The sequence below is a fragment of the Hyla sarda genome, chromosome 4, assembly GCF_029499605.1.
Source record: "Hyla sarda isolate aHylSar1 chromosome 4, aHylSar1.hap1, whole genome shotgun sequence".
Lineage (NCBI taxonomy): Eukaryota > Metazoa > Chordata > Amphibia > Anura > Hylidae > Hyla > Hyla sarda.
Genome location: NC_079192.1, coordinates 92,657,135 through 92,679,691, shown reverse-complemented (window position 1 = coordinate 92,679,691; position 22,557 = coordinate 92,657,135).

Genomic DNA, 22,557 nt, shown 5'->3' with positions numbered 1-22,557 from the left:
CACCTAAAAGCCTCCATCCCATTTATCTGGCTAGTTTCATTGTTCAGAATCAATAGTCAGAGGAATGTTTTAACATATTAGGCTACCTTCACACTGCCGTTGAACTCCACTATTTGCATGCACTATTTTTTTTCTTTGTTAAATTCTGCTAAACTACCGGATCTCTGACAGACCCCATTCAAGTGAATGGGGTCTGATGGGACTCTGCCGATTCCATTGTGCTCAATCCTGTTTCAGGGTCCGTTCAGTGCAAGAAAAAAAAAGTGAGGAACTGACCCTGAACCGGATGGATGCCAACGGCAGCGTGAAAGCACCCTTAAATGACCACTGTTTTTTCAAATAGCTTCCCACATTTGATAGCCTTCATGATGGCTACTTGATGTTTTACTTCCCTACAAACTGCTGTCTACTGCCTGTTGTTAGAGGAATTCCATTTTTAGCAGCAGAGAGACTAAAAGGGAACAAAGCAAGTGGTAGTGGACCTACATAATGTACAGGAGAGAGTCTGCAATAAATGAATGCATTCTAAGCCTGTCTGCCTCCCCCAGATGGTCCATTCGGAGCCTGAAAGGTAAATCAAGGCTCTCCTCCCATATGGTTCTGGACAGCTGTCTCTTGTATAAATTCTTGCATTCTACTATGTACAGAGTGCTGTCTCCTGAATGTCACCCCCTCTCCCTTTAGTCATTATCAGCAGAAATTCACGGCTTAGGCCATAGCTGCTGCTATCCACTGTTATCCTCTCTGCTGCTCTTTGGTCATCATAATTTTCAGTAGTTTATTGCCTATACCATGGTCTTTCTTTATGTGATCCTCTTTGCTACTGTTTAGTCAACATCATCATCAGCAGTCACTGCTTAGACCAGGGCTGTTTCTGCAATGTAACCCTTCTCCCTCCACCTTTCCCCACATGCCATTGATAGTGCTGTACCCTAAATTATAAGCATCACATTGCATGTATGTTCAGGATACGCTTGGCACGTTTTCCTGCACTATGTTATGGAATGCCAGTAAGGAGGAGTGCTTCTTAGATGGGCTTGTCCTGCGATAAGCCAGAGAAGTAAAGGGAAAGAAGGTGTGAGTTAGCAAAGGCTGGCAAACAGCCCCGCTATGGTCTTGCCCCCTGGAATGGAGAGAATAAGAAATCTTATTGAAAGAAAACCATGGTGAAGACTCTCAGGAGCCCCATAACAGAGGTAAGAGCACTAAAATCACCTTGCCACCACTCTAAAGGGTTAATGTAGCCAGAAACATTGCTACTCCTTATGTATACACATAACAGCTTATACTGAAAAGTTGCCTGGAAGTACAGGTGACCACCAGATTCAACTACACAATAGATTAGTATAGTATGTTATTGGGGTTATCCCAATATTCAGACTTATCACCTATCCACAGGAAAGTATCTGGTAAGTGGGGAGTGCACAGCTGGAATAATAAGAATGGGGGTCCTATGTTCCCTGAATGGCGTATCCGTGTGCATGCTTGACTCCTTTCTATTTACTCACTGTGGGATTACTAAACATAGACAAGTACAGTTGTACAGTGTGACCCATAGTGATTGAATGGAGGGGTGTTTTGAGCATGCACACTGTTGCTCCATTCACTTGGGGGACAAGCAACTCACATTCTAGTGATGAGGTCCTAGTGGTCCGACTCCCACCAATTAGATTCTTATCACTCATTTTGCAGTTAGATAATACATTTTAAGCTTGGGCTAACTCCAATAAGTTTGGTGTCCTTTTAACCCTGAAGCCTGGATGTGCTTTTACATCTCATCCACCTCTACTACTTCTCATATGGTTATTTAGGATTGAATTTAATTTCCTATCTTCAGGCATATATGTCTTTTTCTACCAGACAAAATATATTCATCTAACCTTAATACTATGCTTTCTTCATATCCTCACATGTTCAGGATAAAGGAATTGGGCCTGACTATAATGCCACTCTGGAAGCACTTTGCAAATGTGTCAGTGCTGGGGCAGATCTTTGAAGGTCCAGATTTACTAAAGCACTGCTTATATCACCTCCATGTACCTAAACCTCACACCCCTTTCTTCTATAGGCAAAAATAAAGTAGGAGATTTTCCCTCTATTTTGTAGTTAACCCCAATATAAAATACATCTGGAGGAAGTTACATAGTTACAGTTCTGTAAAAAGAAATGATGGATTCTCTGATTGTAGCTAATACTCTGTTTAAATAATTTTTATTAGTTTTTCATTAGAGGGGTACTCCAGTGGAAAACATTTTTTTTTTAATCAACTGGTTCCAAAAAGTTAAACAGATTTGTAAATTACTTCTATCAAAAAAATCTTAATCCTTCCAGTAGTTATCAGCTGCTGTTTGCTCTAAAAGAAGTTGAGTTGTTCTTTTCAGTCTGACCACAGTGCTCTCTGCTGACACTCTTTTTTATTATAAAAGTACAAAACTTATGCAAATACACAAAACAAGCTTAACCAGCTATAACATAAATAAGAAATATACTGGTACCAAAAACACAAAAACAAAACCCTGCCTAACCAGCCAGCCCAGCTTTACAAAAACCTAAAATATGCCAACCCACCTAACTGAACCAAACAACACACTCACACACATACCAAAAATGAACATAAAAATAGCACAACTTGGCTTATCAAAATATGAAAATAAAATTTAGCACTATCTGGCTACAACTCAAAACCATCCATACTCGGGAAACACAACAAGAAAACAAAATAGAAAATATAACAAGCATACCACTACAAAAAAAATAATAATAATAATTAAAAAGCACACCTTGGGTTATTAAAATATAAACAAACATAAAATTTAGCACTACCTGGCTACAAAAAACACATACACTATACCAAATAAACTGAAATAAACCAAATAAACCACGTAACAACATAATAACTGTTACGCCGAGCGCTCCGGGTCCCCGCTCCTCCCCGGAGCGCTCGCTTCTCTCTCGCTACCGCAGCGCTCCGGGCAGCTCCACTGACCCGGTGCGCTGCGATACCGTCTCCAGCCGGGATGCGATTCGCGATGCGGGTAGCGCCCGCTCGCGATGCGCATCCCGGCTCCCGTACCTGACTCGCTCTCCGTCTGTCCTGTCCCGGCGCGCGCGGCCCCGCTCCCTAGGGCGCGCGCGCGCCGGGTCTCTGCGATTTAAAGGGCCACTGCGCCGCTGATTGGCGCAGTGGTTCCAATTAGTGCGTTCACCTGTGCACTCCCTATTTATACCTCACTTCCCCTTCACTCCCTCGCCGGATCTTGTTGCCATTGTGCCAGTGAAAGCGTTTCCTTGTGTGTTCCTAGCCTGTGTTCCAGACCTCCTGCCGTTGCCCCTGACTACGATTCTTGCTGCCTGCCCCGACCTTCTGCTACGTCCGACCTTGCTTCTGTCTACTCCCTTGTACCGCGCCTATCTTCAGCAGTCAGAGAGGTTGAGCCGTTGCTAGTGGATACGACCTGGTCACTACCGCCGCAGCAAGACCATCCCGCTTTGCGGCGGGCTCTGGTGAAAACCAGTAGTGACTTAGAACCGATCCACTAGCACGGTCCACGCCAATCCCTCTCTGGCACAGAGGATCCACTACCTGCCAGCCGGCATCGTGACAGTAGATCCGGCCATGGATCCCGCTGAAGTTCCTCTGCCAGTTGTCGCCGACCTCACCACGGTGGTCGCCCAGCAGTCACAACAGATAGCGCAACAAGGCCAACAGCTGTCTCAACTGACCGTGATGCTACAGCAGCTACTACCACAGCTTCAGCAATCATCTCCTCCGCCAGCTCCTGCACCTCCTCCGCAGCGAGTGGCCGCTTCTGGTCTACGACTATCCTTGCCGGATAAATTTGATGGGGACTCTAAATTCTGCCGTGGCTTTCTTTCCCAATGTTCCCTGCACTTGGAGATGATGTCGGACCAGTTCCCTACTGAAAGGTCTAAGGTGGCTTTCGTAGTCAGCCTTCTGTCTGGAAAAGCTCTGTCATGGGCCACACCGCTCTGGGACCGCAATGACCCCGTCACTGCCTCTGTACACTCCTTCTTCTCGGAAATTCGAAGTGTCTTTGAGGAACCTGCCCGAGCCTCTTCTGCTGAGACTGCCCTGTTGAACCTGGTCCAGGGTAATTCTTCCGTTGGCGAGTACGCCGTACAATTCCGTACTCTTGCTTCAGAATTATCCTGGAATAATGAGGCCCTCTGCGCGACCTTTAAAAAAGGCCTATCCAGCAACATTAAAGATGTTCTGGCCGCACGAGAAATCCCTGCTAACCTACATGAACTCATCCATCTTGCCACTCGCATTGACATGCGTTTTTCCGAAAGGCGTCAGGAGCTCCGCCAGGATATGGACTTTGTTCGCACAAGGCGTTTTTTCTCCCCGGCTCCTCTCTCCTCTGGTCTCCTGCAATCCGTTCCTGTGCCTCCCGCCGTGGAGGCTATGCAGGTCGACCGGTCTCGCCTGACACCTCAAGAGAGGACACGACGCCGCATGGAGAATCTCTGCTTGTACTGTGCCAGTACCGAACACTTCCTGAAGGATTGTCCTATCCGTCCTCCTCGCCTGGAAAGACGTACGCTGACTCCGCACAAAGGTGAGACAGTCCTTGATGTCTACTCTGCTTCTCCACGTCTTACTGTGCCTGTGCGGATATCTGCCTCTGCCTTCTCCTTCTCTACTATGGCCTTCTTGGATTCCGGATCTGCAGGAAATTTTATTTTGGCCGCTCTCGTCAACAGGTTCAACATCCCAGTGACCAGTCTCGCCAGACCCCTCTACATCAATTGTGTAAACAATGAAAGATTGGATTGTACCATACGTTTCCGCACGGAGCCCCTTCTAATGTGCATCGGACCTCATCACGAGAAGATTGAATTTTTGGTCCTCCCCAATTGCACTTCCGAAATCCTCCTTGGACTACCCTGGCTTCAACTCCATTCCCCAACCCTGGATTGGTCCACTGGGGAGATCAAGAGTTGGGGGCCCTCTTGTTTCAAGGACTGCCTAAAACCGGTTCCCAGTACCCCTTGCCGTGACTCTGTGGTTCCCCCTGTAACCGGTCTCCCTAAGGCCTATATGGACTTTGCGGATGTTTTTTGCAAAAAACAAGCTGAGACTCTACCTCCTCACAGGCCTTATGATTGTCCTATTGACCTCCTCCCGGGCACTACTCCACCCCGGGGCAGAATCTATCCTCTGTCCGCCCCAGAGACTCTTGCTATGTCGGAGTACATCCAGGAAAATTTAAAAAAAGGCTTTATCCGTAAATCCTCCTCTCCTGCCGGAGCCGGATTTTTCTTTGTGTCCAAAAAAGATGGCTCTCTACGCCCTTGCATTGACTACCGCGGTCTTAATAAAATCACGATAAAGAACCGCTACCCTCTACCCCTCATCTCTGAACTCTTTGATCGCCTCCAAGGTGCCCACATCTTTACCAAACTGGACTTAAGAGGTGCTTATAATCTCATCCGCATCAGAGAGGGGGATGAATGGAAAACGGCATTTAACACTAGAGATGGACACTTTGAGTATCTGGTCATGCCCTTTGGCCTGTGCAACGCCCCTGCCGTCTTCCAAGACTTTGTTAATGAAATTTTTCGTGATCTCTTATACTCCTGTGTTGTTGTATATCTGGACGATATCCTGATTTTTTCTGCCAATCTAGAAGAACACCGCCAGCATGTCCGTATGGTTCTTCAGAGACTTCGTGACAATCAACTTTATGCCAAGATAGAGAAATGTCTGTTTGAATGCCAATCTCTTCCTTTCCTAGGATACTTGGTCTCTGGCCAGGGACTACAAATGGATCCAGACAAACTCTCTGCCGTCTTAGATTGGCCACGCCCCTCCGGACTCCGTGCTATCCAACGTTTTTTGGGGTTCGCCAATTATTACAGGCAATTTATTCCACATTTTTCTACCGTTGTGGCCCCTATCGTGGCTTTAACCAAAAAAAATGCCAATCCCAAGTCTTGGCCTCCTCAAGCGGAAGACGCCTTTAAACGGCTCAAGTCTGCCTTTTCTTCGGCTCCCGTGCTCTCCAGACCTGACCCATCTAAACCCTTCCTATTGGAGGTTGATGCCTCCTCTGTAGGAGCTGGAGCGGTCCTTCTACAAAAAAATTCTTCCGGGCATGCTGTTACTTGTGGTTTTTTTTCTAGGACCTTCTCTCCGGCGGAGAGGAACTACTCCATCGGGGATCGAGAGCTTCTAGCCATTAAATTAGCACTTGAGGAATGGAGGCATCTGCTGGAGGGATCAAGATTTCCTGTTATTATTTACACCGATCACAAGAACCTCTCCTATCTCCAGTCTGCCCAACGGCTGAATCCTCGCCAGGCCAGGTGGTCTCTGTTCTTTGCCCGATTTAATTTTGAAATTCACTTTCGGCCTGCCGATAAGAACATTAGGGCCGATGCTCTCTCTCGTTCCTCGGATGCCTCGGAAGTCGAACTCTCTCCGCAGCACATCATTCCTCCTGACTGCCTGATCTCCACTTCTCCAGCCTCCATCAGGCAAACTCCTCCAGGAAAGACCTTCGTCTCTCCACGCCAACGCCTCGGAATCCTCAAATGGGGTCACTCCTCCCATCTCGCAGGTCATACAGGCATCAAGAAATCTGTGCAACTCATCTCTCGCTTCTATTGGTGGCCGACTCTGGAGACGGATGTCGTGGACTTTGTGCGAGCCTGCACTGTCTGTGCTCGGGATAAGACTCCTCGCCAGAAGCCCGCTGGTTTTCTTCATCCTCTGCCTGTCCCCGAACAGCCTTGGTCTCTGATTGGTATGGATTTTATTACAGACCTACCCCCATCCCGTGGCAACACTGTTGTTTGGGTGGTCGTTGATCGATTCTCCAAGATGGCACATTTCATCCCTCTTCCTGGTCTTCCTTCAGCGCCTCAGTTGGCTAAACAATTTTTTGTACACATTTTTCGTCTTCACGGGTTGCCCACACAAATAGTCTCGGATAGAGGCGTCCAATTCGTGTCGAAATTCTGGAGGGCTCTCTGTAAACAACTCAAGATTAAATTAAACTTTTCTTCTGCATATCATCCTCAATCCAATGGACAAGTAGAAAGAATTAACCAGGTCTTGGGTGATTATTTACGACATTTTGTTTCCTCCCGCCAGGATGATTGGGCAGATCTTCTACCATGGGCCGAATTCTCGTATAACTTTAGAGTCTCTGAATCTTCCTCCAAATCCCCATTTTTCGTGGTGTACGGCCGTCACCCTCTTCCCCCCCTCCCTACTCCCTTGCCCTCTGGTTTGCCCGCGGTAGATGAAGTGACCCGTGATCTTTCCACCATATGGAAAGAGACCCAAGTTTCTCTTTTACAGGCTTCATCTCGCATGAAAAAGTTTGCCGATAAGAAAAGAAGAGCTCCCCCCATTTTTGCTCCCGGAGACAAGGTATGGCTCTCCGCTAAATATGTCCGCTTTCGTGTCCCCAGTTACAAACTGGGTCCACGCTATCTTGGTCCCTTCAAAGTCTTGTGCCAAATTAATCCTGTCTCTTACAAACTTCTTCTTCCTCCTTCTCTCCGTATTCCTAATGCCTTTCATGTCTCTCTTCTTAAACCACTCATCATCAACCGTTTCTCTCCCAAATTAGTTTCTCCCACTCCTGTCTCCGGTTCTTCTGACGTCTTCTCAGTGAAAGAGATACTGGCCTCCAAGACAGTCAGAGGAAAAAAGTTCTTTTTGGTGGATTGGGAGGGCTGTGGACCTGAAGAGAGATCCTGGGAACCTGAGGACAACATCCTAGACAAAAGTCTGCTCCTCAGGTTCTCAGGCTCTAAGAAGAGGGGGAGACCCAAGGGGGGGGGTACTGTTACGCCGAGCGCTCCGGGTCCCCGCTCCTCCCCGGAGCGCTCGCTTCTCTCTCGCTACCGCAGCGCTCCGGGCAGCTCCACTGACCCGGTGCGCTGCGATACCGTCTCCAGCCGGGATGCGATTCGCGATGCGGGTAGCGCCCGCTCGCGATGCGCATCCCGGCTCCCGTACCTGACTCGCTCTCCGTCTGTCCTGTCCCGGCACGCGCGGCCCCGCTCCCTAGGGCGCGCGCGCGCCGGGTCTCTGCGATTTAAAGGGCCACTGCGCCGCTGATTGGCGCAGTGGTTCCAATTAGTGTGTTCACCTGTGCACTCCCTATTTATACCTCACTTCCCCTTCACTCCCTCGCCGGATCTTGTTGCCATTGTGCCAGTGAAAGCGTTTCCTTGTGTGTTCCTAGCCTGTGTTCCAGACCTCCTGCCGTTGCCCCTGACTACGATTCTTGCTGCCTGCCCCGACCTTCTGCTACGTCCGACCTTGCTTCTGTCTACTCCCTTGTACCGCGCCTATCTTCAGCAGTCAGAGAGGTTGAGCCGTTGCTAGTGGATACGACCTGGTCACTACCGCCGCAGCAAGACCATCCCGCTTTGCGGCGGGCTCTGATGAAAACCAGTAGTGACTTAGAACCGATCCACTAGCAAGGTCCACGCCAATCCCTCTCTGGCACAGAGGATCCACTACCTGCCAGCCGGCATCGTGACAATAACTGGTCCGACTGCCATAACTACTGTAATGCTATGATATAAAAAAACAATATATAAACAATATACATACAAAATCACATGAACATAATAATATAGTATTTAACTAAAAATAAATATATACACTACAGAAAATCTACAAAAACAATAGAAAACCCTACCAAAATCCCTACACTAAAACTGTACCCTCTCCCACATCACCACTCCTGCACATGGGTCAGAGTCCATACCGTTCATACACAAAGTCCTGTCCCTAACTGACCCATGTCAGGTCCCCAAAAGAAAAGCAAAACACCACCACCCACAAATACACCCTCCCCACCTAGCACTCCTCCCAACCAACTTACACGCAAACTTATACATACTAACATATACACACTGAACCAAAACCTCCTTAGGCCTAAGTTTGGTCGCCTGTAAGCCCTTCTTACCATATCAGCTTAAAACAAAACAAAAAGCTAGCATGCACATGCATTAGCCCACCACCAGGATGAAGGATGGCAGACTTGATACATGAAAATAATTTTTAACTCTTTCCCTAACTCCCCCCTACAATTTTCCCTAATTCTATCCCTCCATTAAAACTGACCCTGCTCTCACCCTATCACTATCCCTATAACACTGCCCCTAACCAAAATAAAGGTACTCTACCTAAAAGGTCTAGTACCTAGGGCACATCAAAAGAAAAACCTTTCCATAGGAGAGAAGCCCTACTGGTTCCAAGACTGCCATACTCCAAAGACCTGATCTTCCCGAGGTCATCGGTGATATTCCTACAGACCTCCACCTCGGAGAGGATTTTCTGCTGGGTCGACACTAAACACCGTGCGTTCCACGTGTAGTACCTAACCACTAAGCTAACTAAGAATAAAGTGCCCCGGTCAGCGTACGCCACCACTCTCTGGGTGACAGCCGGCTCTGCCAGACTCATCCCGACTCCCGCCAATGGTCCGCGACTCACCCTCCTAAGGAAGGGATCGATCGCGAACACATATAAGAGCGGGCTCAAAGGACAACCCTGACGGACTCCGGACCCCACCTCAAAAGAACGGCCAGACCACCCGTTCACCAGCGGGAAACTCTCTGCCCCTGCATACAAGATCTTAAGCCAATTAACAAAAGTACTCGGTAAGCCATATCTCAGGTGGACGGACCAGAGGTACTCGTGGTTCACCCGATCAAATGCTTTGGCCTGATCCAAGGACCGCAAGTACCCCTTCCAGAGACCTGCACTACTCCGCTCCACTGCCTCCCTGACACTAAGGACAGCACTTAAGGTGCTTCGGCCCGGAACAGTGCAGTACTGGGCCTCCGAAAGGAGCCGGGGTACAAACTTCACCAGCCGATTAAACAGTATCTTGGCCAGAAGCTTCCTGTCCATATAGAGAAGAGCTATGGGCCTCCAATTCTCAATATGGCTGGGATCTTTACCCTTTGAGAGAAGAATCAGGGCTGAACTCCTCATTGACTTCGGCAGAGTGCCCGAGGAGAGACACTCATTGAATACCTCAGTCAAGAACGGAGCTAAAGACTCCTTAAAGGTCCTGTACCACTCAGATGTTAAGCCATCCTGACCTGGCGACTTCTTAGGGGCAAGCCCCTCGATCGCCAGTCTCACTTCCTCTTCCCTGATCTCTTTTGCCAAAACGCCAAGAGAGGGGTCTACCCCTGGCTCAGTAATGGTTTCAGCCAGGAAAACCGACATCTTGTCTCGATCTAGAGCCTTCCTCCCCAAGAGGTGTGAGTAGAAGGATCTGACGACCTCCAAGATCCCTGATCTGGACCGATTCAGGGATCCTGTACTATCAATCAGTCCTGAAATGATTTTACTACTCACTGATATCTTACAGTTTCTGTAAGGGTCGGGTGAGCGGTACTTCCCTAAATCCCTCTCAAAAACCAAAGATGCTTGCCTATCGTACTGACACCTCATCAGCAAGGATTTCACTCTGGAGATATCCTCTCGGCTACCTCTAGTCGAAACAAGAAATTCGAGTTTCCTCCTCAGACCCTGATACAAGCGATACCTGTTCAGGGACCTGAGGCTCGAGATCTGGCGGAAGAACCCCGCAACCCGCTTCTTGAATATCTCCCACCACTCTGACTTACTACTAAATAGGTCCAGTAATGGTACCTGACTCTGAAGAAAATCCTCAAAGGACTGTCTTACCTCCACTTCCTCCAGGAGGGACGAATTCAGCTTCCAATAACCTTTACCCATCCGGGGGGTCTCTGAAATATTCAGGGAAAACAAAATCATACAGTGATCAGAGAACTCCACCTCAACCACGGACACTGCGGAAGAGACAGCTTCCTCCTTTAAATAAAACCTATCTATCCTAGACCTGCGATTACCTTGATGATAGGTGAAACCCGCGTGGCCCGAGGGGCTTCGGATGTGGGCGTTCTCTAGGTGAGCTTCTCTAGCTATGCTAATCATTGCCACACTATCGCAAGTCAGCGGACCATTGGAGCCTCTCCTATCTTGGGACCTCATGACATTATTGAAGTCCCCTCCAAAGATCATCTGCCAACTTGTAAAAAGAAAGGGCTTAATCCTCATAAAGAGATCTTTACGGCCCCGCTTTGTTTGCGGGGCGTAGATGTTAATGAGCCGGAGCTCATGTCCCTTAATGAAGACAACTAAGATCGGGCACCTCCCCATTTCTAATTCAATAACCCGTCGGCATTCAACAGGAGTGGTAAAAAGGACCGCCACCCCACTATACGGCTCAGCCGCAAGAGACCAGTGGGAGGGACTGCGCCTCCACTCTCTTCTCTTTTACCAGAGAGGCTAGATCTGACAACCTGGTCTCTTGTAAAAAGAAAATGTCGGCTTCAACGCGGCCAAGAAAATCAAAGGCAGCAAATCTAGCCGCATCAGACTTTATGCTTGCACAATTAATGGATGCCAGCGTCAATGATGGCCTCACCCTTTATTTATTTTTCCCCTTCTTTTTAGCCCCCTCATCCCCCGAAGACAACAAGAGGGCAGGACCACTCTTACATCTTTTTTTCGACTCCGATTGGTCCATAAGGTCCACGTCTCCGTCCGGCCCCGGTCTAGCCCTGCCCTCCGAGGAAGGTGCCTCAACAGGACAGGGCCCAGTTCCCCCCAGAGGCTCTTTCTTCTGAAGCACCCCGCCCTCACCTTCCCCCTCCAAGGAGGGGAGGAGATGGTATTGAGGGCGAGATACCAGTTTGACAGGTCAATCAGAGGGTGGGGCAGCCAGGCTTCCGCTTTGGACCTGGCCCGTAGTACCAGGAGCTTCAGATGGCTCTGACCGCTTCTTTCTCCCTTTCCTTTTGCCCTTAACTTTCTTTTTGGGCCTCACCCCACTCTCCTCATCCATTTCATAGTGGGAGGAATCGGAAGGGTCGGCCATATTGCCTTCCTCTCTGTGAAGTCTCTTGATCTCCTCATCCAGCACATTCTCCTCCAAGGCTTCAGCAGTTACAGGGCCAGCTTCAGGAGCAGGGACTTAAGCTACCCCCGCCACCTGGGCACTCTCCAGCTCCCTACTCCTTCTACGATTTTCCTCCCGCCTTAGATTGGCAGGGTCCTTTTTCCTCCTCACTAGCCCTGTTGCGCCCCCATCCCTGCCGTACCCTCCCCAGCCGAGGCAACTTCATAGCTCTCCTCAGCTGGAGTGGCCGCTGCACGGGCGAAGGCGCTAGGACAACGGCTGAAAGGGTGTCCGAGGACACCACACAGGTGACACCGGATCTGCCGACAGAATGCGGCCAGATGACCCACCCCACCACAAAAAGCGCAGACCTGCACAGTACAGGCTGCACTAAAGTGGGTGGGGCTGCCACACCTGTGACAGACCTTAGGTTGCCCCTGGTAAAAGACCTGGATCCTATCACGTCCAAGGAAGGCGGCTGACGGAATGTGGGCAACCGTACTCCCTGAACGCTTGAGTTTGACGGAAAACGTCCAGGCCCCAGACCAGATCCCGTGCTCATCAAAGTTTTTCTTGGGCATGTCCGTCACATCCGCATAGCGTCCGAGCCAGGTCATGATGTCATAACAAGAAAGCGACTCGTTACGGGTCAAAACGGTCACTTTCTTGACAGAGTTCTGACGGGAAATCGCCTTTACGGCAAAATCCCGCCAGCCGGGCTCATTCTTCGCCACTTCGTAGTTTGACCAGAAGAGTTCAAGACCCTCTGGCCGAATGAAACTGACGTCAAACTCAGACGAACCGTAGGGGTGAATCAGGGCAAAGATGTCACTCGCCCTGAATTCCATCCGAAGGAGGAGCTCAACCACTTTAGCGTGAGGTGGACACGCATCCTCGCCCCTCCAAATCAGACGGACCACATTCCTACGGTTATTGTCCTGCCCGGGTGTCGGGAGGGACCAGACCACCTCCCCATTCTGCTTTGGGAAAGCCCCCAAACCATGCCTCTCTATCCAGAAAGACAGGTCGACGTCACCCCTCCCCTCTACCTGGATCGACCTGTCGCCCCTACGCAGAGCCTCCAGGAGGCGCTGTTGCAAGTGGCCTCCAGAGCCGGACGGAGACGGGGACCCCCCTGAACCCCCGGCAGCGACATTAGCATAGCTCCTAGGAGCAGTCACTAACGGGGGGCAGCCGGGCCAGACCCAGAACCATCAGTACAGCCACTCACACCACTTCTCCCATCCATACCTGACTTCCCATTCTTACCACTACTACTCCCACCATCATTCACTCCACTTACACTCCTCTGGCTGGCACCCATTGCCGGTGGTGCAGAGCCTGTGCATTGCCGTGGAATGAGATTTGCCATAGAATGAGATGGTCCGCCTCCATCACATCCTATTGGCTCTCTCTTGTCTCGTGACATATTTAAACGTCACGCATCGATGCGCACAGCAGTGTCAGTTTGGCTATCACAGGGAGAGGATCTCCACACCCTGTGATAGCTGAAGCTGCACGGAGCTCTCATGGCCTCTGTGGCCCGACAGAAGCTCACACATGTACGCAGCTCATACGGCTGCCTCATATACATTTACTGTTGATCCACAGCGCTATCGGGATCCCTATGCCCGATGGCGCTGTCATCAGTGTGCGCCCCACGGCCGCAGCTCTACTCCCCGTCCCCCGCAGCTGTACTCCCCGTCCCGTTAACGCTCCGGGAGCGGGGAACAGAAAGTAGAGCATCGGGCGCAGGTTAAGTTATTCGCGTAGTGCTGCGCATGCGCAGTACTACTTTACCTGCGCCCGATGCTCAACTTTCTGTTCCCCGCTCCCTGAGCGTTAACGGGACGGGGAGTAGAGCTGCGGGGGACGGGGAGTACAGCTGCGGGCATGGGGCGCTCGTGGGGACGCACACTGATGACAGCGCCATCGGGCGTAGGAATCCCCATAGCGCTGTGGATCGCTCCCTGAGCGTTCACAGGGGACGGGGAGTAGAGCTGCGTAGGACGGGGAGTAGAGCTGCGGGGGACGGGGAGTAGAGATGCGGGGGACGGGGAGTAGAGATGCGGGGGACGGGGAGTAGAGCTGCGGGGGACGGGGAGTAGAGATGCGGGGGACGGGGAGTAGAGATGCGGGGGACGGGGAGTAGAGCTGCGGGGGACGGGGAGTAGAAATGCGGGGGACGGGGAGTACAGCTGCGTAGGACGGGGAGTAGAGATGCGGGGGACGGGGAGTAGAGATGCGGGGGACGGGGAGTACAGCTGCGGGGACGGGGAGTACAGCTGCGGGGGATGGGGAGTACAGCTGCGGGGGACGGGGTGTAGAGCTGCGGGCGTGGGGATCCTGATGACAGCGCCATCGGGCATAGGGATCCCGATAGTGCTGTGGATCAACAGTAAATGTATATGAGGCAGCCGTATGAGCTGCGTACATGTGTGAACTTCTGTCGGGCCACAGAGGCCATGAGAGCTCCGTACAGCTTCAGCTATCACAGGGTGAGGAGATCCTCTCCCTGTGATAGCCAAACTGACACTGCTGTGCGCATCGATGCGTGACGTTTAAATATGTCACGTGACAAGAGAGAGCCAATAGGATGTGATGGAGGCGGACCATCTCATTCTATGGCAAATCTCATTCCACGGCAATGCACCTGCATTGCTGCAGACTTTGCCAGATTTTCTTCCTCCGGCCGGAACAATGGCTGTAGCAGTTTTCTCTCCACTCCCCTTCAGCCTTGAAGAACGGGGAATGGAGGTCTGAGACTCCATGCAGGAAAGCTCTCCCAGGGAGCCTGCCACACCCCTGGGAAAGGCTGCTTCTCTCTGTGTGGAAGTCTGGAGCTCAAAAGAGACACACCCCAAAAGAGTCACACTGAACTGGACTGCTGTGTTCACACGAATTGCTCTCTGCTGACACCTCTGTCCGGGTCAGGAACTGTCTGAAGCAGGAGAGGTTTGCTATGGGGATTTGCTCCTACTCTGGAAAGTTCTTGACATAGACAGAGGTGGCAGCAGAGAGCATTGTGGTCAAACATAAAAGAATTGATCAACTTCCTCTGTAGCATACAGCAGCTGATAAGTACGGGAAGGATTTGGATTTTTTAATAAAAGTAATTTACAATTTCAAATGATTTGAAATGTTTTTTTTTTCCACCAGAGTACCCCTTTAAGTAATACAAAACAAAAAAAATATTCTAAAAGTAAGTATAGTATAACAATAGAAGGCTGTAACAGTGTTATATCACGACCTTGTCCTTGTTATCGTTGCGTTCACTTAAAACAACGCTTTCTACTTTTAATACTTTTTATTAAGTACTTAATTGGTGATAAAATAAAATACTAATTAAAATTTAAAATGACTACCATAGGAAAGAAAGCAAGGCTTTTTTTTTGTAGTTTTTATTTTACTTTTTTAATTTATATATCAATCAACAATTATACAAAGAGCAATCTTAGCATATTAATACATATTAATACAGTACACATGGAGTATATCCCCCCCAGTTTCTAACCATTCTCACTAGGTGAGCACTGATCAATCCATTTTTTTATAATCATAAATCTGGCACAGAATAACATTTCATGTAATTGCTTCCTTTTCCCTTTACTTAATTCCATACCAATTTCAACTCCCAGTATATCTACTAGAGGAGAGGGGTCAAGTGCTATCCCTAGTTGTTTCCCTATTTCCTCATATACAACCCCCCAGAATTCCTGAATACTATCACATATCCATAGCATATGCATGAATCCCGCTCCCACTCTACCACATTTTAAACAACTGCTATCTTATCTCTTTCCTATCTTACACAAAAAGACCGGGGTATAATATAATCTATATACTACTGTATATTAACCTGTTGAAGAGGTAGGGCTTATGCATATGCCCTGCATCCTGAGTCCTTAAGGACATAGGGCATATGGATACGCCCATGGGAATTCCGGTCCCCGCCGCTAGCCGGTTGAGGTCCGGACTGGGATGCCTTCACATGTTCTAATACCCGCGGGCACCCTTTTCCTGAACGAACAGAGTAAAGATGTTCTCTGAATCTGATGTTTAGCAACCTAGTGGTGCTACCTATATTGTAGCGACCACAGTCGCAAAACATACAATAGATAATATGATTCCTTTTACAATAAATAAATTCCCTCACCTTGATTTGTATACCTCCGATTGTGAAGAATTTACCTACTTTAAGTTTGGGACACCACTTACAGCTCCCAAACTATGTGGGTCGCTACTATATAGGTAGCACCACTAGGTCGCTAAACATCAGATTCAGAGAACATCTTTACTCTGTTCGTTCAGGAAAAGGGTGCCCGCGGGTATTAGAACATGTGAAGATCGCCCATAATAATGACCTGGCTGCTTTAAAATTCTTTGGGATAAAGAGAATTATGCCAAAAGAAGGAATTGACAGGAAAAAGTTACTGCTACGTGCAGAGGCGGAGCTTATCCTGCGCACAGACACCCAGGGTAATCTCGGGCTTAACGATAAGCGAGATTTTAGCGTTTTCCTATAAGAAGTACTTGCCAGTCTATAGGTATTATTGATCTTGCAAAGGGTTGTTGGTTTTAACCCCTTAAGGACCGGGGTTTTTTCCGTTTTTGCATTTTCGTTTTTTGCTCCTTGCCTTTAAAAAATCATAACTCTTTCAATTTTGCACCTAAAAATCCATATGATGGCTTATGTTTTGCGCCACCAATTCTACTTTGAAATGACGTCAGTCATTTTGCCCAAAAATCGACGGTGAAACGGAAAAAAAAATCATTGTGCGACCAAATAAAAAAAAAAACGCTGTTTTGTAACTTTTGGGGGCTTCCGTTTCTACGTAGTACATTTTTTGGTAAAAATGACACCTTATCTTTATTCTGTAGGTCCATACAATTAAAATGATACCCTACTTATATAGGTTTGATTTTGTCGGACTTCTGGAAAAAATCATAACTACATGCAGGAAAATTAATATGTTTAAAATTGTCATCTTCTGACCCCTATAACTTTTTTATTTTTCCGTGTATGGGGCGGTATGAGGTATCATTTTTTGCGCCGTGATCTGAAGTTTTTAACGGTACCATTTTTGCATTGATAGGACTTATTGATTTATTCATTTTTAAATGATATAAAAAGTGACCAAAAATGCACTATTTTGGACTTTGGAATTTTTTTGCGCGCACGCCATTGACCGAGCGGTTTAATTAATGATATATTTTTATAATTCGGACATTTCCGCACGCGGTGATACCATATATGTTTATTTTTATTTACACTGTGTTTTTTTTTTTATTGGAAAAGGGGGGTGATTCAAACTTTTAATAGGGGAAGAGTTAAATGATCTTTATTCACTTTTTTTTTTCACTTTTTTTTTGCAGTGTTATAGGTCCCATAGGGACCTATAACACTGCACACACTGATCTTCATCATTGATCACTGGTTTCTCATAAGAAAACAGTGATCAACGATTCTGCCGCATAACTGCTCATGCCTGAATCTCAGGCACTGAGCAGTCATTCGGCGATCGGACAGCGAGGAGGCAGGAAGGGGCCCTCCCGCTGTCCTGTCAGCTGTTCGGGATGCCGCGATTAGCCGCGGCTATCCCGAACAGCCTGACTGAGCTAGCCGGCAACTTTCACTTTCGCTTTTAGCCGCGCAGCTCAGCTCTGAGCGCACGGCTAAAGGGTTAATAGCGCGCGGCGCCGTGATCGGCGCTGCATGCTATTAGAGGCGGGTCCCGGCTTCACTATGACACCGGGCCCGCCGTGATATGACGCGGGGTTACTGTGTAACCCCGCGTTATATCAGGAGAGCAGGACCAAGGAAGTACCGGTACGTCCTTGGTCCTTAAGGGGTTAAAAGTTTTTATAATGTTTTCTACATTTTTAGTCACTTACCTGTGTGTTAACGCTCTCCTGCTGACGTAGTTGTAGGTGTGTATTTAACCTGGGATACGACACCACAAGGCGGAGTCTGACGAAGCGGGCTGCGTTCCCGTGAAACAGCTGTAACTACACCTCGTGTTCCCCGGCGTTCCTGCCGACTGCCTGTCCCCTGTGTTCTATGTTATACTTCACGGAATAAAGTTATCTATGAACGAAGATCGGGTGAGTGCGGTTTTTCTACATTGTTCTAATTTACAAATCTGTTTAACTTTCTGGTGCCAGTTGATATATATAAAAAAGTTTTCGCCTGGAATACCCCTTTAATGCATAAAGTGACAGTGGTCAGAATTGCGAAAAAGGGCTCAGTCCTTAAGGTGAAAAAAGGCTGAGTCCTTAAAGGACATGTCCGGTGCTCACTTTTCTTATTGTATCCGTTCCGGGCTGCAAAAAAAAAGAGAAAATAAGCTTTCTCTTGCCTGCCTACGCTCCACCGGTGCTCCGGTACAGGCGTGCGGTCCCCGGGCTGTATTCTTCTTACTTCCTGTTAGCCCGACACATCACACGGAGCTTCAGCCTATCACTGGCCGAGGCGGGACATCGCTGCGGCCAGTGATAGGTTGAAGCTCCGTGATGTGTCGGGCTAACAGGAAGTAAGAAGAATACAGCCCGGGGACCGAACACCTGTACTGAAGCACTGGAGGAGCCTAGGCAGGTAAGTTGTTTTCTTTTATTTTTCAGCCCCGAACGGATAAAATAAGAAAAGTGATCACCGGACATCTCCTTTAAGGTAAAAATGAGCGGCGTCCTTATGATTATCATTTCGCGGGATCTGGTTAATCTTACTGTGCATTCCCTCCCATTGTTTATGATCTATTACCCCCAAATCCTCACACTTTTCAATTGAAGGCTTTTCAATTGAAAATAATTTGTAAGATACTTTTCTGTGGTTTAGAACTACTATTTTGGAAGTAGCTAATACTCCCATAGTTTGACTACTGAACAGTATACTGTATGCCAGTGTCCACAACCTTTGTTGTCTTTTGAGACACATGTAACCTGAGTGATGATCATGAATGTCACAAGTGTATGTTGTCCAAAAAGAAGTCGCAGCATCGACATTCTCAGGCCATCTTTACTTTAATCTATAGTAAAACAGCAGGACATGTTGTAAGCTAATATTGTCCCCCATTTTTTTTTTTGCGCCTCTCCCCCTTTTATATTCTGGTGGATGGCAGCAAGGAATTCACAACAAACAGTAAAAAAGAGTAGTAAGACAGGCCAAATCCAAACCTTGGGTGCTCGAAGTACAAATATGAAAAACAGGAGACTAGTTGGATCAATTATCCCAGGGTCAAATGACACAGGATAGATTAAGCAAGGAGCAATTCAGGAGCTAGTGCAGGAATAACTCAAACACAGGCAAGGAGTGACAGACCATCTGAGTATATATACCCTACCTAAGTGGGCCGTGGACACTAAGCCCAGGATGTAACTGGCCCGTCATCCAAGCCCCTTAATTGGCCCAGGTGTCATCACAGCAACGCAGGATGCATCAGCCAAACTCAGAAAAATAATTATTTACAGCAGAGTTAGTTGCTGACCTCCCAGACAGCAGGTAATTGGCAAGTTGGTATACTAGTATTGCTATTTATCCCACATGGTTAAAAAAAAGTGTTTTGGTCACCTTGCATCCCATAAAAAAAATCAATCAAAAAGCAATAAAAAATCAGAATATAGCAATTTTAACCCCTTAAGGATGCAGCTCATTTTCACCTTAAAGGGGTTATCCACCATAGGGTGATTTTAGTACGTACCTGGCAGACAGTAATGGACATGCTTAGGAAGGATCTTCGCTTGTCTTGGGGCTAAATGGCTATGTCATGAGATTACCATAACGCTGTGGCTAGCTTTTTGTGAACTTGTATTTCCTGTTTGATTTGTCTTTTTTTTACTACAAATCCCACAATTCTATTTTCCTCCCTCCCACACATCAGTCACCCCACCCATTGAAACATAAATGAGCTGCAGACCTGTGGTTTTCAATCAGGGTGCCTCCAGCTGTTCCATTAGTTGCAGATTGATCTATCTCCCACCAAGCAATCCCTCCACCCATTGAAGCAGACAGGCTCCCTGTCATCAGCTGACTAGTGAGTCAGGTCTCGACCGCATTGCAACCTGGGAAAAATCTGAGACAACAGTCATTTTGTATGCTGGTAAAAATAAATATTGGAGTGAAAATCACAGAAGAATTGTGAGAAAACCGTCACACACAGGTACAGACCCTATATTATGAACTACTCTAACTTTACAGCCCCTGTAGCATATTCAAATAAAAAAAAATCCCGGAATACCCCTTTAAAGGTACTCTGGCCCTAAGACATCTTATCCCCTATCCAAAGCATAGAGGATAAAATGTCTACCACTGGAGACCCCCGCTATCTCGCATACAGCACTCACCTCTGGGAGCTGCATGCAGTGCTGCAGCCTCGGTGTCTACCAGGTCACGACTACAGGGCCGGAGTATCGTGACGTCATGACTCCGCCCCCATGTGACGTCATACCCACCCCCGCAATGCAAGTCTATGGGAGGGGGCATGGCAGCCACCAAGCCCCCGTCCTAAGACTTGCATTGAGGGGGCGGGGCATGACATCACGAGGGGGCGTATCTCCGCGATCTAACATCTTATCCCCTATCCTTTTGATAGCCCTTTTTTGCAAATCTGACCACTGTCACTTTAAGCATTAATAACTCTGGGATGCTTTTACTTTTCATTCTGATCCAGAGATTGTTTTTTCGTGACATATTCTACTTTATGTTAGTGGTAAATTTTCGTTGATACTTGCATCATTTCTTGGTGAAAAATTCCAAAATGTGATGAAAATGTAGCGTTTTTTTCAACTTTGAAACTCTCTACTTATAAGGAAAATGGACATCCCAAACAAATGATATATTGATTCACATATACAATATGTCTACTTTATGTTTGCATCATAAAGTTGACATGTTTTTACTTTTGGAAGACATCAGAGGGCTTCAAAGTTCAGCAGCAATTTTTTAATTTTTCACAACATTTTCTAAATCAGAATATTTCAGGGACCAGTTCAGGTTTGAAGTGGATTTGAGGGGCCTTGATATTAGAAATACCCCATAAATGACCCCTCAAAGTATTGAAAATGACATTCAGTAAGTGTGTTAACCCTTTAGGTGTTTCACAGGAATAGCAGCAAAGTGAAGGAGAAAATTCAAAGTCTTAATTTTTTACACTCGCATGTTCTTGTAGACCCAGTTTTTGAACTTTTACAAGGGGTAAAAGGAGAAAAATCACCCTAAAATTTGTAACCCATTTTCTCTCGAGTAAGGAAATATCTCATATATGTATGTCAAGTGCTCTGTGGGTGCACTAGAGGGCTCAGAAGGGAAGGAGCGACAATGGGATTTTGGAGCCTTAACACCCCACAGGTGTTTGATGACTTTTGTTAAACTTGAATGTGTAAATGAATTTTTTTCCACAAAAATACAGCTTTTTCCCCAAATTTTACATTTTTACAATGGGTAATAGGAGAAAATGTCCCTCAAAATTTGTAACCCCATCTCTTCTAAGTATGGAAATACCCCATGTGTGGACCTCAAGTGCACTGGAGAGGAGTCACATTTGGCAAATTTTGTTGAAATGTTTTTTGGGGGGCATGTCACATTTAGGAAGCCCCTATGATGCCAGAACAGCAAAAAACAAAAAAAAAAAACACATGTGTGGACGTCAAGTGCTCTGCGGGCGAACTACAATGCTGAGAAGAGAAGGAGCGCCATTGAGCTTTTGAAGAGAGAATTTGGTTGGAATAGAAGTCGGGGTCCATGTGCGTTTACAAAGTCCCCCGTGGTGCCAGAACTGTGAATCCCCCACATGTGACCCCATTTTGGAAACTACACCCCTCACAGAATTTAATAATGGGTGTAGTAAGCATTTACACCCCACTGGCATTTGACAGATCTTTGGAACAGTAGGCTGTGCAAATGAAAGATTACATTTTTCATTTTCACGGACCACTGTTCCAAAAATCTGTCAGACACCTGTGGGGCGTAAATGCTCACTGTTCCCCTTTATTACGTGAGGGGGGTAGTTTCCAAAATGTGGTCACATGTGGGGGGAGGGGTCCATTGTTCTGGCACTATGGGGTCTTTGTAAACACACGTGGCCTTAAATTCCAGACAAATTTTCTATCCAAAAGCCCAATGGCGCTCCTTCACTTCTGAGCATTGGAGTGCACCAGCAGAGCACTTTACATCCACATATAGGGTATGTTCTTACTCAGAAAAAATGGGGTTACAAATTTTAGGGTTTTTTTTTTCCTATTTTCCCTTGTGAAAATGAAAAATTTTGGGTAACACCAGCATTTTAGTTAAGATTTTTTTTTCAGTTTCCCATCCAACTTTAACGAAAATTCTTCAAACATCTGGTGATTAAGGCTCACCATACCCCTTGTTATGTTCCGTGAGGGGTGTCGTTTCCAAATGGGGTCACACATTGGTATTCATTTTTTTGCGTTTATGTCAGAACCACTGTAAAATCAGGCACTCCTGTACAAATCAATTTAGGCCTCAAATGTACATAATGCACTCTCACTCCTGAGCCTTGTTATGCCCACATATGTGGTATTTTCGTACTCAGGAGAAATTGTGTTACAAATTTTGGGGGTCTTTTTTTCCTTTTACGTCTTGTGAAAATAAAAAGTGTGGGGC